Source organism: Candoia aspera, chromosome 1 (genome assembly GCF_035149785.1).
Source record: "Candoia aspera isolate rCanAsp1 chromosome 1, rCanAsp1.hap2, whole genome shotgun sequence".
Lineage (NCBI taxonomy): Eukaryota > Metazoa > Chordata > Lepidosauria > Squamata > Boidae > Candoia > Candoia aspera.
The window spans coordinates 312,552,526-312,568,175 of NC_086153.1; positions in this window are offsets into that span (position 1 = coordinate 312,552,526).

A 15,650-nucleotide genomic window follows, 5' to 3' on the forward strand; every position below is an offset into this window, starting at 1 on the left:
AGCAGGGGGCTCCCACCCAGACTGTCAAGCGCATGCGTAGCACTGAGGAACTGTTCAGCCATTCAAAGAGACACAGATCGGGACCACCTTAACCCTTGGGGTTTATATGGCTGGGTTTTTCCCACGCTTCCTCAGTTTGTTAGGATTCTTGTTAAGTACCACTAATAAATATTAGAGACCAAGTCATTGTCTCAGTGTGTTTCCTGGTAATCAGGACAAATATGTTAACAAAAAATATGAAAATAGAAGATGAAACAGAACTGACGAATAAAACAGGTTTTAAGAGTGAGAAGACGGTAAAATTACATCAACCCGTCCCACCCGTCAGGCAGAGAGGGCATGTTATGGATGTATCCTTGACAGATTGTCGATTGGCAGGGTCCAGAAAGAGGGCCTTCTGTGCCGTGGCCCCCACCCTTTGGGATAATTTACCCCCAGAGGTGAGGGAGGCCCCCACTCTCCCAGCCTTCAGAAAGGGAGTTAAGACGTGGCTTTGCCACTTTGCTTGGGGTGAGAGAGGGGATCATGGAGGTGGTTGGTACCGTGAGGTAGCCCCGGAAATTTTACTAAGACCGTCTTGGATTTTGTTTTATGTTTTATATTTATTCTTTTATTATTTGTAAACCACCCAGAGTCATCGCTATATGAGATGGGCATCGAAAAAATTTGATTAAATAAATAAATAAATAAATAAAATATTTGGGTATTATTATGACATATATGAATTGTATGTTAATTCAAAATAACTATGTCAAGATATGGAATTAACTTAAAAAGATATGTTAAGATGAGAGAAATTACAACTGTCATTGTTGGGAAGAATTTCTGTGATAAAAATGAATGTCTTACCTAGAATGATGTTTTTGTTTCAGACAATACTTATTTTGACAACTGATGCACCATTTAAACAGTGGCAGAAGGATATATCTAAATTTGTGTGGCAGGGTTAAAAACCATGAGTTAAATATAAGGTGCTATAAGATGCACTGAAGATTTGGGTGGCATGGATATTTGTGGTATGACAAAGTCAAGGTCAATGTGGATTTTAAAAATCATTATGTTGGATATGCAATATTGAGAATATGGAATAGATACAAACCCAGGTTGTGCCCAAGAACATCTCTGTGGCTCTCAGCACAAGAACCATTTTACAGGCGAGAAATAATAAGTAAGCACAAATGGCTAACCTATCATGAGATACTAGCATTTTGTCAATAAATGTAATGTAAAATATGTAAAATAAATGTAATGTAAAATAAAATCAAGAGAAGAACTGGTGGGAGCAGGATATAGTTGTCAATGGTTCTCTTATTTACAGTTATCAGAAAGATTTAAAGTAGGCAAAAGAATTCATGGTTTTGATTATTCTAAGACTGAGTTTGAAATAGAATTGTATACAAATGATGAATGTGTAATTGCTAAAATGTACGAACTTTTAGTGAAATTTAAACAGAAGAAGAACAAGTGAAAGAATATATGATAAAGTGGACTAAAATTTTTGCTTATAATATACAGATGGAACAGTTGGAAAATATGTGGTGGAAAGGATTGAAATCTACATTATATTCTAATCTTAAAGAGAATTTTTATAAGATGATGTGCTGTTTTTATATGTCACCAGAGAAATTGTCCAGAATGTATAAAGGCATTTCAGATTTATGTTGGAAATGTGAACTACAAGAAAGGACATTTTATCATGTTTGGTGGATGTGTAAAAAAGCTAGAAAATTCTGGATTGAAATACACTGAGTCAGAGGATTTTAAAGATTAATATACAATTGAAACAGTTGGAAATAAAGGCATGGAACTTTGTTTTTGTACATGATAACTGCAGCAAGATTATTGTATGCACAAAGATGGAAAGATTCAGCATTACCCATAATGGAGAAATGATTGGTGAAAATGATGGAACTTGCTGAGATGGCTAAATTGACTTCTTTGATCAGAGAAAAGACAATATCTATGTTTATTGCTGACTGGAAAGCCTATCAACTTTTTGCATGAAACAGAAAAAAATGAACTTATGATTTATGGTTTTATAATTAGACAGAATAGACTATAGAAAGAAGAGAGTTATGTTATAACCATAGAGTAAGAGGTAAACTTACAATTGTACTTACAATGGCTGTAAAGAAAATCAGAAGCTACTTCTTTATATCTTTTTCCTTTCTTTTCTATTTTTCCTTTACTTTTTTTCCTTTCTTGTACTTTTAGCTTTCTCTTTGATTTCTTCCTCTTTCTTTTCTTTTTCTTACTTTATATTATACTTTATATTATATTAGTTTTTTATTTTCTTTTAAAAATATTTAATACAAGTATATTTTAAAAAATCACAAAACATGTTTGTTTTATGCCAGAAAGTGTTTGTGGAGGGGTGGGAGGCAAAAAGGCAGAAAAGGAAAAACATAAGGAACAGTGGCATCCATAAGAAATTGAAGTGCAGCCAAAATGATAACAGTGTGTGATGATGTCATCACACAAATGTCACAATCACATACTTGTATCACAATGTCTGATACAAGTACATAAGTCGCAGCATTTGCATGAAGAGGTCATCCTGCAAATGTTGTCATTTCACTTGCCCTTGCCCCACATTTGATGCCCATGATGAGAAATGCAAATATCAAACAAACCACAAGTATTTGAAGGTCAAGCCTATATTGCAGTCTCTCTGCAAGACTTAGAAGTAAAAACAATGAACAAACTCTGGTTCAAAAAATAACCTCCATGCCTGCCAATACCAGTGTTTTGTTTTCAAAGTACCATATTATTAAAGTGTTTTGCTTTTAAAGTAACATTAAGTATATACTATCACAAGTACCTTACTATGAAGTACCATACTATTCTAGTAATGCATATTATTGTACTGTATTTTAAAAAATAAAAAATACAATTACTTTGGTGTTTTCTGTTCCCATTACTAAGATTTTAAATAACTCAAATTGCTGGGCCAAATTTCACATTTCCTAGATTTATTCTTTTTTCCTTTTTTTTTTCTTTTAGCTTTCCAGGGACACTTTTCTATTAAGCACTTGACTTGTCCCCCAAGAAACATCTGAATGTTTGCCATGGATACTCTATATCTGTAAAAGGGCTGGGACACACAGTTCACACAGGACCTAAAACCATCGGTGCAGAATTTGCCTGTTTTGCCTCCTTGTTGCTGTGGCCATCTGCTTTGCTGTGTTCATTTCTCTTTCTCTCTCTTTCAGAATCACCCCCAAATTATTTCCCTCTCACAGTAAGTTCCTACCCATTGCCTACCAGGATGAGCTCTCCAAATAGCTCCTTCTCTTGCTAACAGGTTACTTGAAACTTGAATTGCTGTATCATAATTGGCTTCAGTACAAACAGGGTTATCTGCAGGAGTTGGTCAAGAAGATCAAGAGGTAAATGAATAAGTCCTATTAATGATCTGATGTTTTAACAGCTAGACCCTTATTCTTTCAATATTTGCTAATGATTATTTACAAAAGAATATTGCTGTTCGCTCTACCCTTATCAATATTGTATTCTAAATTACAACAACAACAAAAGAAGCCTTATGAATCACCTTCTAACATACAAATGTCTCTCTTTAATAGAAAAAATGAGATAAAACTACACGTGGAATGTATGATTCAGAATAACAAAGGAAAATAATTTTTAAATATATTGCACTCTACTCAAGATGAAATGGAATAGTTTGACCTTTCTCTAAACTATTGGAATGTTTTTTGTTATTTTATTGAGATAACTAAAGTACATACTGTGAAAGGTCCCCTGTGCAAGCACCGAGTCATGTCTGACCCTTTGGGGTGATGCCGCTTTCACGATGTTTTCTTGGCAGACTATATTGGGGTGGTTTGCCATTGCCTTCCCCAGTCGTCACCTTCCCCAGTGAGCTGGGTACTCATTTTACCAACCTTGGAAGGATGGAAGGCTGAGTTGACCTGAGCCGGCTACCCAAGAATCCAGCTTCCGCTGGGATCAAACTCGGGTCATGGGGAGAGTTTCGGTCACAATACTGCCACCTACCACTCTGTGCCACACGAGGCTCATTAAAGTACGTACTACTTCCCATATAAAATAATGTCTAAAAACCACTTGCAAAATAAAACATGAAATAACATTTTTTTAAAAAGAATTAGTATTCTAACAGTAGTCTGAGATCATATAAAATAACCTTTCCCAATCTGATGCACTTTGAATAAACTGGAGCTATAATTTCCCCAAATTCTCAACCCACATGGCTATCCCAGTCTGGAATTCTGACAGTTCCAACATATCTGGAGGGCAAAGGCTAGAGTTAGAGTGAGCAATAAATATAAATAGCAACAAATATGGTACAATCCTGACCCTGAATATCAGCTAGGAGGCAGGAGCTATATCAGGGAGAACAATCTTGGGGAAGTGTTGAACCCCAACCCATGACCCTGAAACTAAACTAGACTCTGGTGACACCTTTTCCAACAAATTCTATTGAAAGATATAAGCTTTCATGAGCTGTTAGTTGGAAAAGGTGCTACCAGACTCCTTCTGATTTGGGCTACCAGAAACTAACTTGGTTGTCCTCCTACAATGTAAGCTAGACTGTTTGTCAGATAAGTACCCTTTTCACATGAGCCCCTGAAAGAAAATCCCAGGGAAGTGCTGGGATTTAAGCAAGTAAACTATATCTTTCAAACTCTTCATTCTTGAAGAGTGGAATGGGGTCTGCAACTTGTATTTAATCTAGCCCAGGAGGGATAAAAACCTTTGTCAAGCTGCAAATCTTAGGACAACTACTGTACTTGGTGCTCTCCAAGGTTCTTCAGTTCCAGCCTAATTAAGCCACAATTAGTCATTCATCATGCCCCTTGGGCTCCCACTTGTGGTCAAGACAAGATAAACCACCATTGTCTACAAAAGCCTTGGAGAAAAAAAATCTGCCCCAACCTATGTTCCATGGGAGAGGCATGACACCAGAAAATGCCCCCTCCACTAGTTTTCTCTTCTAACCTCAAACATTCTAGGGCCTAGAAGGAGTCTTACCAACATCAGCCAGAAGTTCTAAGAAGATTCTGACTCTTAAGATTTGCAAGATGACATTCTTGATAAGGTCATTTTGTTTTCAAATTACTCTCAATTTTCAAAGGATCCATCCTCTCACTTCGTTTGAACAGATCGAGAAATGAATCAGAGGGCACTTACTTCAAACCATCCTTCTACTGGAAAGTCACCATCAGGAGGCAATTAGAAATTCTCTCCAGAGCAAACCAGTCATCACAGCAGCAGAGTATTTTATGTTAAACCCAAGATACAAAGTAAGCAGTGAAGATGGATTTGTAATGCAGAAGTCCATGTAAGGCTGAGTTACTGGATTCTTTGAGTGCCTCTTCCCACATGATGCTTCCTGACAACACAGAAAACGGAGAAATGCATTTTCCATGTTCTGCTGCTCTCTGTATCACCCGACAAGTCAACAAGCTAATGCCTAATTCATCTTTTGCTCTTTGGGACTTTCTTCTCCCACATCTTCCAAGTGTTTTATTTGTGTTGCTGTTTTTCAAATTGCTATTTTAAATTACTTTTGTAGACTTTTATATATAATATTTGGTGTATGCCACTTTGAATACATAGGAAAATGTATATGACTATTTAATATAAGTGAATCAGAACTGGAAGTTCAACATTGTACTCAATGCATGAGTGCAGACTTAAGAATCCCTCAGAAAAATTACCCATTCTCTACTTAAACATATCCAGTGAAAAGGAACCCACTAAGCAAGAGTAAAGGTGATGCTAAACCCCTCTGCTCACTTGCTTTCTTACCCTGTTGTCTTTCTTCTCCCACAATTGATACCATAATTGATCTTATCTGGGAGAAAATAGCGAGAGAGACTGCCTGGGAGGTAAAGGTAGGTGCATGGCAGGGAATTCAGTTTAGAAAATATACATACATCACCTTTTCAATAATTAAAACCAATATGCTTGCTGCCATCATATCTAGTTTGTTTCATAGCCTCACCTCACCCCCACCTCAGTCTACAGAATTGGATAGCAAGTTATGCTGATGTGCCTTGTTTTGTGGATTATTTGGATGATCTGTATCAAGTGCTTTGAACACCTCAATTTATATAGGCTGAAGCTCACTTATCTGTTAATAAATTCACCTCCTAAAGTCAGATTTAGTTCAGGGAAAGATATGTACTAGATTGCACTGCAAAAAATCCTGATGATGCAACTTTTCCTCAAGTTTTTCCCAACCTACATACTTCCAGCAAACACAGTTCTCTTCTCATGCTTCTTTATTTTCTGACTGTTGCTATTGATTTCTTTAATGCTAAAACAAACCACATGAGGTGGTTTATGTGTGATTCTGAACAGCCACAAAGGAAAAACAAACATAAAACATCTCAACTTTTATTTATCAGGCTAGAAAAATGTTTTCAAGACATTTTTCTTCCAACTTTGGGGGGGCGTTGTGAAGAGCTGACTCCATTTAGAGAGTGAATATTACTGCCATTTCTTAAGAGAAAAAGTAGAAAAAGTGAATTATTTACACTGTCTAAAGGTATACATGCAAACAAACTTATAATTCCTTAGCAGGACTTTCCCTCCCCTTCTTTCACATTTGCCCCTCACAGAGCATCCATAAATTTGTTTTAGATTCCCCCAAACTCCTGGGAAATTTGAGGTCACACAGCAGCCTCTTCATAGAATCAAAGATATAAGGGTTGGAAAGGACCGGGTGGATCAGCACCTTGCCCAGTACAGGAATCCCTGAAAAGATGGTCATCTAATCTCCCTAGAATTTTCTGTGTCATCCACCAATTTCAGCAACTCTATAAGAACCCAGCATACCATTTCTACACTTCGTGCCCAGATTTCTGGTTTATTATTTAGAACTGTCTATTTTTAGCATTAAAAACAAGAATCTTTATTTTTACTGGAATCTTCAAAGTCCAACTAACTTTTCATGGAAAATGTTGTAAAACATTTTGTTTCGAAACAGGCTTGTTTATCCTTCATTCATGTGCTGGGACTCTTCTCTTTACTCACTTGTCTGCTCCTGCTGATTAATAGCCCCCCTAACTGAAAGTATCATTCTTCTTCTGAACCCAATCTGTGCTGCACTGGGCATCCAACACATCCTACAGGACCTGACATTTTTAAATGGTATAATTGACTACATTCCAGCTAAGTAGGATGTCGGAAAGCAATGTGGTTTGAGCACTGTGGTTATTTCAGGCTCCTGAAGTTGTAACTAGTAACAGAATGTTCATTTGTCCAGTTGAATCATCCCATCACCATTATTGCTCTTTTCAAGACCTGCAGCAAACCTGAGTCCAGGATCCCACAGACCCGCCCCTTTATCCAGTTTTCCATCCGGCCTACAAGAGGCAGGGAATGTGTTATGGTCCATAAGCATATCTAGGCTTACTGCAATGTTTTCAGTGTCCTCTTCTCCATTACTATATCCCCTAAAGAATCTCCCCCCAAAGATTAAAAATAGGACTTAAAGATTTTTTTTTTCCTCATATTTCTCTAAACTGTAAGATGTGAGGAGCAACTTTATCTTCTTCTTGGGTTTTGTCAGCATAAATAATAGCCCACACTATGGCAATAAGATGCTAGTCATTATTTTATTAAAATGGTACATTATGCATTACAGAGTGATAGGAAATTTAAAAATTTCTATTTGTCTCTTCTGAAGGGGAAAAGAAAAATGCCAACAAAAAGAATTTAAAATGTTCAAGAATTTCAACCTCAGATGATAAAGGCCAGAGGAGTGCACTGTCAACTTTTTAAAATACCACCATTTTGATGGTCTCTTAATCCTCTTGTAAGTCCCCAACTCTTCATGATTTATAACACCACTGGTGCCAAATCAAAAAATTATCATCTGTCACTGTCCCATATCCCTGTTTCAGAATGAGGATGTTGCAAAGAAGTATAATTCTTATAGATTTCTCTTAGTTTTCTGTAGTAGTGAATAGAAAACAGATTTGTGTAGAACTTGAGGTTTTTAATAAGTGATTGAGAAAAAAACACCTTGCCCTGAAAAGGCTTGTAAAGCAAGTATCTCTTTTTCAGATAGCCAAAGGATTAAGAGACCACCAAAATGGTGGTATTTAAAAAAGCTGACAGTACACTCCTCTGATCTTTATCATCTGAGGCTGAAATTCTTGAACACAAAAAGAATTTAGTTGGCATTTTTCTTTTCCCCTTCAGAAGAGACAAATAGAAAAAAATACTCCAAGAAGTCAGTTATGATATGTAATACATATGTCATGTGCGCCGTTTCAATGTCTTTGATGCATCGTAACGTTTCGCATGTCATTAATTGGATGCGTGTTTCAGTTGTCTAGGGAGGATGGGAACCATTATCTTTTGGCTTTGCTTTGGAATGTATTTGTATTATCTACTGCGCTCAAGGTTACTTTCCCAGGCTAGCAACTCTGACGATTGCTAGCACCTGTGCCGGGCGGGGCTGTTACGAGGGAGGCGGGATACGTTTGAAGCAAGGGTTTAAGTTTGTATTTGGCGCGCTTTTGCTCATTCTCAGCTTTCTCTGTATTTGTCTCTAGTACTTTAATAAATCAGATTTCATTCAGCATCCTCTTGTGAGTCTGAGTATTTGGGCTAGGGCAATCATTACATAAAGCTGAGAATCTAAGTTCCTAACTCCGCTGGCCCCTGTCCAGGAAAGACAAGCGTCTAACCCTGTGAGGGAGAGAGCCCGCGATGACTGAACCCGACATCATGATGATGGAGGAAGGGGAACCGGACTCGACCGTGAGGCAGTCCGGCCGACCGTCCCAGGGTGGGGAGCTGTCAGCCATCCGAGAGGAGGCGAGCTCCGAGTCGGAGAGTGAAGCCGGGGGGCTGAAAACGGCCCCGGAGACCACCGTAACTTCGCCGGGCGAGCTGCTCACCTGGGATGAGACCCAAGGAGATGCCACGGCAACGGGGGGTCCCTCCTGGAGGCAGAGATACCCATTATCCCCCAACGTGGTGCAGGTGCAGCCAACGGAGGGCTCACCCACTCCGGATCGGATCCGAGTGTTGGAGTCCAAAATGGATTCGTTGGAAGCTATATTGAAACAGCTGAGCTTGGATGTGACCTCGTTGCGAGAGGTCCGGGAAGAATCAAGCCAAAGGCATTCAACCCCCTCGTCCCAGGGGCTGTCCCCGGAACGGCGACGGGTGGTGCGGAGGCGCGAAGGGGACCAGTCGGTCCAGATGGAAATCGCAGCATCGCCAGGGCGATCGCCCCGGGGCCCCGTGCCGCCCCGAGCCAGGGAAACACGAGCCGCGGCAGCACCGGTGGTGGGGCGCAGCGCGGTGGGAGGCGGCATGCGAGACTTCCCTGTTAAGTTTGATGGGGATCCGACCAAACTCTCGTTCTTCCTGACGAACGCGAAAGCCTACATGGAAGAATGGGGGGCGTTTTTCCAATCGGAAAAGGCAAGGATCATCACCATTGCCACCAAACTGAAGGGGAGGGCGGCAGACTGGTATGTCCAGATGTGCCAGTCGGAGGCGCCTGAACTGGAAAGTCTCGAGGAGTTCCTCGGGGCGTTGAAGCAACACTTCGAGGACCCCTTAGCAAAGGAGAGAGCAAAGCGAGCCCTGAAGGAACTCAAGCAGGGGTTCAGATCAGTGGCCGGTTATGCTTTGGAGTTTAAAGCGCTAGCTGGGAAGGTGGATGACTGGTCCCAAGCAACCATTATCGAGCTCTTCAAAGATGGCTTGAATACAGAAGTGCTACGCTGGTCCCTGGGGAGGGACGACCCATACACGCTGTATGAGTGGATCCTGCTGGCGGGGAGGGCTGAACATGCCCAGGAGATCTTTGCCCAGCGGAAGACCGCCAAGTCGGGGCGGGAGGTGAAGCCCAGCCGCCCATCGACCACCGGGGGGAAACCGGGACAACGACCCTGGGACGAGGAGCGGGAGAAGCGATACGCAAAAGGCTTGTGTCTGAGATGTGGTAAGGAGGGGCATCGAGTGGCAGCATGCCCAAAAGCGAAGGTAGAGGAACGGCCCGGAAAACCGCCAGCAAAGTCCCCTGCATTGCCTAGGAAACAGAAAGCTGCGGTGGCTGAAACCGAGGGAGACGACGATGTGATGTTCTTCGAAATTGAGGGGGAGACCGAAATCCCGCAGCCGGCGGGAAACGCCAGCCACCTGCTCTAAAGGGCGCCGCTGGGCAGGTGGTAGAGGACGGGCGCGAGCCTCCATCGGTGAGTGGCACTTACCGCATACTCATGGTGAAATTGAAATTGGGCTCCCAATCCAAGACTGTGGAAGTATGGGCCATGATTGATTCGGGGTGTTCCCGATGTCTTATGCACCCCGACGTGGTGGCAGCTTTGGAGCTCTCCACGTTCCCTTTACAGCGACCCATCGCTTTTACTCAATTGGATGGGTCCGTGGCAGGGGGCAAACCGGTCACCCATTTTACAGGGCGTGTAGCCTTGCAACTGGGCAGTCACCAGGAAGGGTTATCTTTTGTAGTGGCTCCGGTTGGGGGACCATTGGTGGTGTTGGGGGTACCCTGGTTGGTGCAGCAAAATCCCCAAATAAACTGGGTCTACCGAACTATCACGTTTAGGGATGGATTTTATCAAGCGGCAGAGGGGAAGGGTGCCCCAGAGGAGATGGTGGGGGTTGCGGCAGCTGCGACTCCGCCTTACCCGGCCTCTCCTCTGGAAGGCTTGCCGGCTGAGTACAGGATGTTTGCTGATGTATTTGGTGAAAAGGAAGCTGACCAGTTGCCTCCCCATCGAAAAACGGACTGTGCCATAGAACTGCTACCCAACACTCAATTGCCTAAACCAAAAATTTATTCCATGACGCAAAAGGAACTGACTCTGTTGAGGGAATTTGTAGACAAAAATTTGGAGCGCGGATTTATTGAGCCGGCGAATTCACCCGTGGGGGCGCCGGTTCTTTTTCGCCCAAAAAAGGACGGCACATTGAGACTTTGTACGGATTTCCGCGGATTAAATGCCGTCTCAATTTCCAACAAATATCCCTTGCCATTGATAAAGGACATGTTGTCACATCTGGCCAAGGGCAAGATCTTCTCTAAACTGGATTTAAGGGAAGCCTACTATCGTGTACGAATCAAGGAGGGTGATGAGTGGAAAACTGCATTTAATTGCCCGTTGGGAGCCTTCCAGTATAAGGTGTTGCCGTTTGGGTTGGCTGGGGCCCCTGGGGTATTTATGCAATTAATCAATGAAGTTTTGCATGAACATCTGTTTAAAGGTGTATTGGTGTATTTAGATGATGTATTGATTTATACGGAAACCATGAAAGAGCATGTAGCTCTGGTAAAGAAAGTCTTGTGTAAACTCAGATCGGCTGAATTGTATGCAAAGCTATCAAAATGTGCCTTTCATCAGACCCAAATTGACTACTTGGGGTATAGGATTTCTGATAAAGGTATAGAAATGGACCCTGCCAAGGTGCAGGCTATCATGGACTGGGAGAGTCCCCGCACCCGCAGGCAACTTCAAAGTTTCTTGGGGTTCAGCAACTACTACAGATTGTTCATCAGGGGTTTCGCTGAGATTGCCTTGCCCCTAACGGAGCTGCTTCGAACAAAAGGGGTGGGAGATACTAGGAGAGTCAAAAATCCCGGAGCGCTGTTGAGGTGGACGCCCGCTTGTCAAACGGCGTTTGAGCGGCTGAAAGCAGCGTTCGTCAAAGAGCCCATTTTACAACATCCTGATCCCTCCAAGCCTTTCGTGGTACAGGCAGATGCCTCCGATTATTCTATTGGGGCATTATTGATGCAAACAGATGAGGCAGGATGCCTCAAACCCTGTGCCTATCTATCCCGCAAATTCTCCGAGACTGAGAGACGTTGGCATGTTTGGGAAAAGGAGGCATTTGCAGTGAAAGCTGCCTTAGAAGCTTGGCGGCATCTATTGGAAGGGGCAAATCATCCCTTTGAGGTCTGGACTGATCATAAAAACTTGGAGGCTCTTAGTACCCCTCGAAAACTGAGCCCTAAACAGGTTCGTTGGGCTCAATTTTTCAATCGCTTCAACTTTCAGTTCAAATTTATTCCAGGGAAAAAGAACTTCTTGGCCGATGCCTTGTCCAGGCAACCTCAGGACTCTGGGGCGGCGCCAGATGTGGTGAGCACCCTCTGGACGGCGCCCCAATTGGGCATGCAGGCTGTGACGCGAAGCCAAACGCGCGCGCAGCAACCGCCTACCACAAGCGCTGCTCAGCCAAGCACTTTGTCAATTCCCTCCCAATTGCAACAAAAGTTTCTAAAAGAGCTAAAAACTGATACTTGGTTGCTTGCGAATAAAGATACTGTTACTTTTGACAGAGGCTTCGCTTGGAAATCCGACCGCCTCTACGTTCCTGAAACCCTCAGGAAAGATGTCTTAACACGTTCCCACGATGACAAACTCGCAGGTCACTTTGGCTTTGTGAAAACCCTGCACCTCGTTCGGAGACAATTCTGGTGGCCCACATTACGCAAAGATGTCAAGGACTACATTGCTTCCTGCACTGTCTGTGCAATGTCCAAGCGCAAGGTGGGCAAGCCCCAGGGATTGCTGCAGCCGGTAGCAACCCCCTCTTCCCCTTGGGAAGAAATATCCATGGACTTTATTGTAGAGCTCCCACCCAGCCAACGCAAAACGGTCATTTGGGTGGTCAAAGACTATTTTTCCAAACAGGCTCACTTTATTCCTTGCGTATCCATTCCGTCGGCACGTCAATTGGCCCGCCTGTTCCTTGTACACGTGTACAGGCTACACGGATGTCCCTCCCGCTTGATTTCGGACAGGGGTACACAATTTACCTCACAGTTTTGGCGGGCTTTTCTCAAGCTGTTAGGCACGAAGCAAGCCCTCTCCACGGCTTGGCATCCTCAAACGGACGGGGCCACTGAGGCTGTTAACTCTACTCTGGAGCAATACCTTCGCGCTTTTGTGAATTATCAACAGGACAATTGGGTAGACCTCTTACCATTTGCTGAAGTGGCTTACAACAATGCAGTGCATCAAAGCACTGGGCAAACCCCGTTTCGAGTGGCTCTGGGTAAAGACTTTGTACCTATCACTGATCTCCCACAACCTCCTGCCAGTGCAGTCACCACAGATGATTGGTCAACACAACTGGCTGACTCTTGGCCAATGATTCAACAGGCATTGGCTGATGCACAAGCAGATTATAAACTGTATGCTGATCGGAAGCGTGCCCCACACCCTGCTTTCCAAGTTGGGGACTCGGTCTACCTTTCTACCAAGTTTATCAAATCTGCACAACCTTCAAAGAAACTGGCACCTAAATTTGTGGGTCCTTTCCCAATCGTTGCTCAGATTAACCCTGTGACTTTTAAACTTGACTTGCCTCATAACCTGAAACGCTTACACCCTGTTTTTCATTGCAGCTTACTCAAACCGACTATTCCTTCTGATCGCTGGCATCGGCAACCTCCACCCCCCACCCCCATCATGATTGATGGTCAGCAACACTTCGAAGTTAAAGAAATCCTCGACTCTAGACGCCTTCGCAATACTTTGCAATATTTAGTTCGTTGGAAACATTTCCCTCATCCTGAGTGGGTCGCTGCATCTGATGTGGCTTCCCCGGTTCTGGTGGCCCGTTTCCACTCCGCTTATCCCTCGAAACCTGGTCCCTAGAGGTATTTTTAGGGAGGCGGTATGTCATGTGCGCCGTTTCAATGTCTTTGATGCATCGTAACGTTTCGCATGTCATTAATTGGATGCGTGTTTCAGTTGTCTAGGGAGGATGGGAACCATTATCTTTTGGCTTTGCTTTGGAATGTATTTGTATTATCTACTGCGCTCAAGGTTACTTTCCCAGGCTAGCAACTCTGACGATTGCTAGCACCTGTGCCGGGCGGGGCTGTTACGAGGGAGGCGGGATACGTTTGAAGCAAGGGTTTAAGTTTGTATTTGGCGCGCTTTTGCTCATTCTCAGCTTTCTCTGTATTTGTCTCTAGTACTTTAATAAATCAGATTTCATTCAGCATCCTCTTGTGAGTCTGAGTATTTGGGCTAGGGCAATCATTACAACATAGCTCTCAAAAACTACTTCTATGTTTTCATACACTCACACACACTCACACACACAAGAGATGATATTTCAGTTGTTATGATTTTGAAGAGTGAAATTATTGCTTTTATTTAGAAGTAATTTCCTGTTCAGTGGGCTGAAAAAGAAAACAAAAATCTAAATAGAGTGTATCAGACATAACACTGGTTATTTTAGAGTGTCCTTGGTTTCAAATGGTTTGAAAACCCATAGATTTGCCTGAATTGTGACCTACAGGTATAGAAAAGTATGCTTACTTTGGGTAAGCAGAAGATAGATCACCTTGTGCAAGAGCCAGCCACTGAGGTCCACAGTTGGGCAACATTCTTGGATCCAACATTGCTTCCAGATGCTCAGGTGGTTCTAGAAGCTGATAGGCCAGCTATCCCACTATCTCACTATCAGCTAATCTGATAGATGCCTTGCTCACTGCCTAATTAGAGTCTAACATGAGATGGCCATTATTAGGAAAGTACAGTGTTGCAAAATTTTGCAACCAGCTTGCTTTCTGATTCTTAAGGTCATATTAATACTGATTGGACAGGTTTCCATTTTGTTTCTGGACCCTTTTAATGTACTGGTGATTTTCTGTATGTCCTTAATGGTTTAGAGACAGAAAACTTCTATGCTGAGGGATCAAGAGATATGTGCTTGATGAGCTCACATAAGTTTGTTTGTTTTAAATGGCATCCCATTTTTTTTTTAAGATGGCATCCCAATTTTCAAATTCAAATTCTCTCTCAATAAGAATCAACAAGTGCTCTTGTCCTGGCACTTGGGTCAAATAGTCTAACTCGAGTTACTCTAGAAATTCTCTTAATAATAGCCTAATAAGCACTTGAGTAGCCAAGGAAAGGGAGAATCAAGAAGCCACATTCTACAAGCAGAAATCCATTTATTATGTTTAGGACCCAGCCCAGTTTTGCCACTGAGACATTTTGATGCAGTTATAGATTTCATTAGACCAACCCAGATGCTCAAGGATCCCAGTGAAGCCTTTTAGTTATTGCTGGGTAGGACCGGGAGGACTTGAGTTCTAATCTCCATCGGCTACCATGTTTCAAGACTGATAGAGCTTATTATTACTTGGAATAACACATCTGAAAAGGAAGATGCAAAAATAAAATGGCTGAGCAAAAATTATCTGTGCTTTCATTTCCTGCTCTTTGGAAGAGATGGAGAATTTTTAAAAATATTATGAGTAGTAATAATATTGGTTTCAAAAATTTCTAGTACTTCACCACATAATTGATGGTGTTGGATGGAAGGACTTGTCCTTAGTTCCAAGTATTGCAGCTCTCTAGGCATTCCCTTAGATGTTTCTTTCAGCAGGCCCTAGAGCAAGTGTTTTTTTTAAGACTATAAAGAAAGGCATCTTAACTTACCACTTAGGAAGCATTTGAATTTTATATTAAGCCAGTAACAGAAAGAACTTTCTTCCCTTGGAAGAAAGCTCATGGAAAACTTGCTAAATTTTCATAGATACAAGTCAAGAATTTTAAAGAACATGTCTGCGGCAGAGACACTAAAGCTTTCATTGCTGGTCAGGATATTTCTGATTTGGAAAGGTTGTGACAGCATGTTAATCTTGG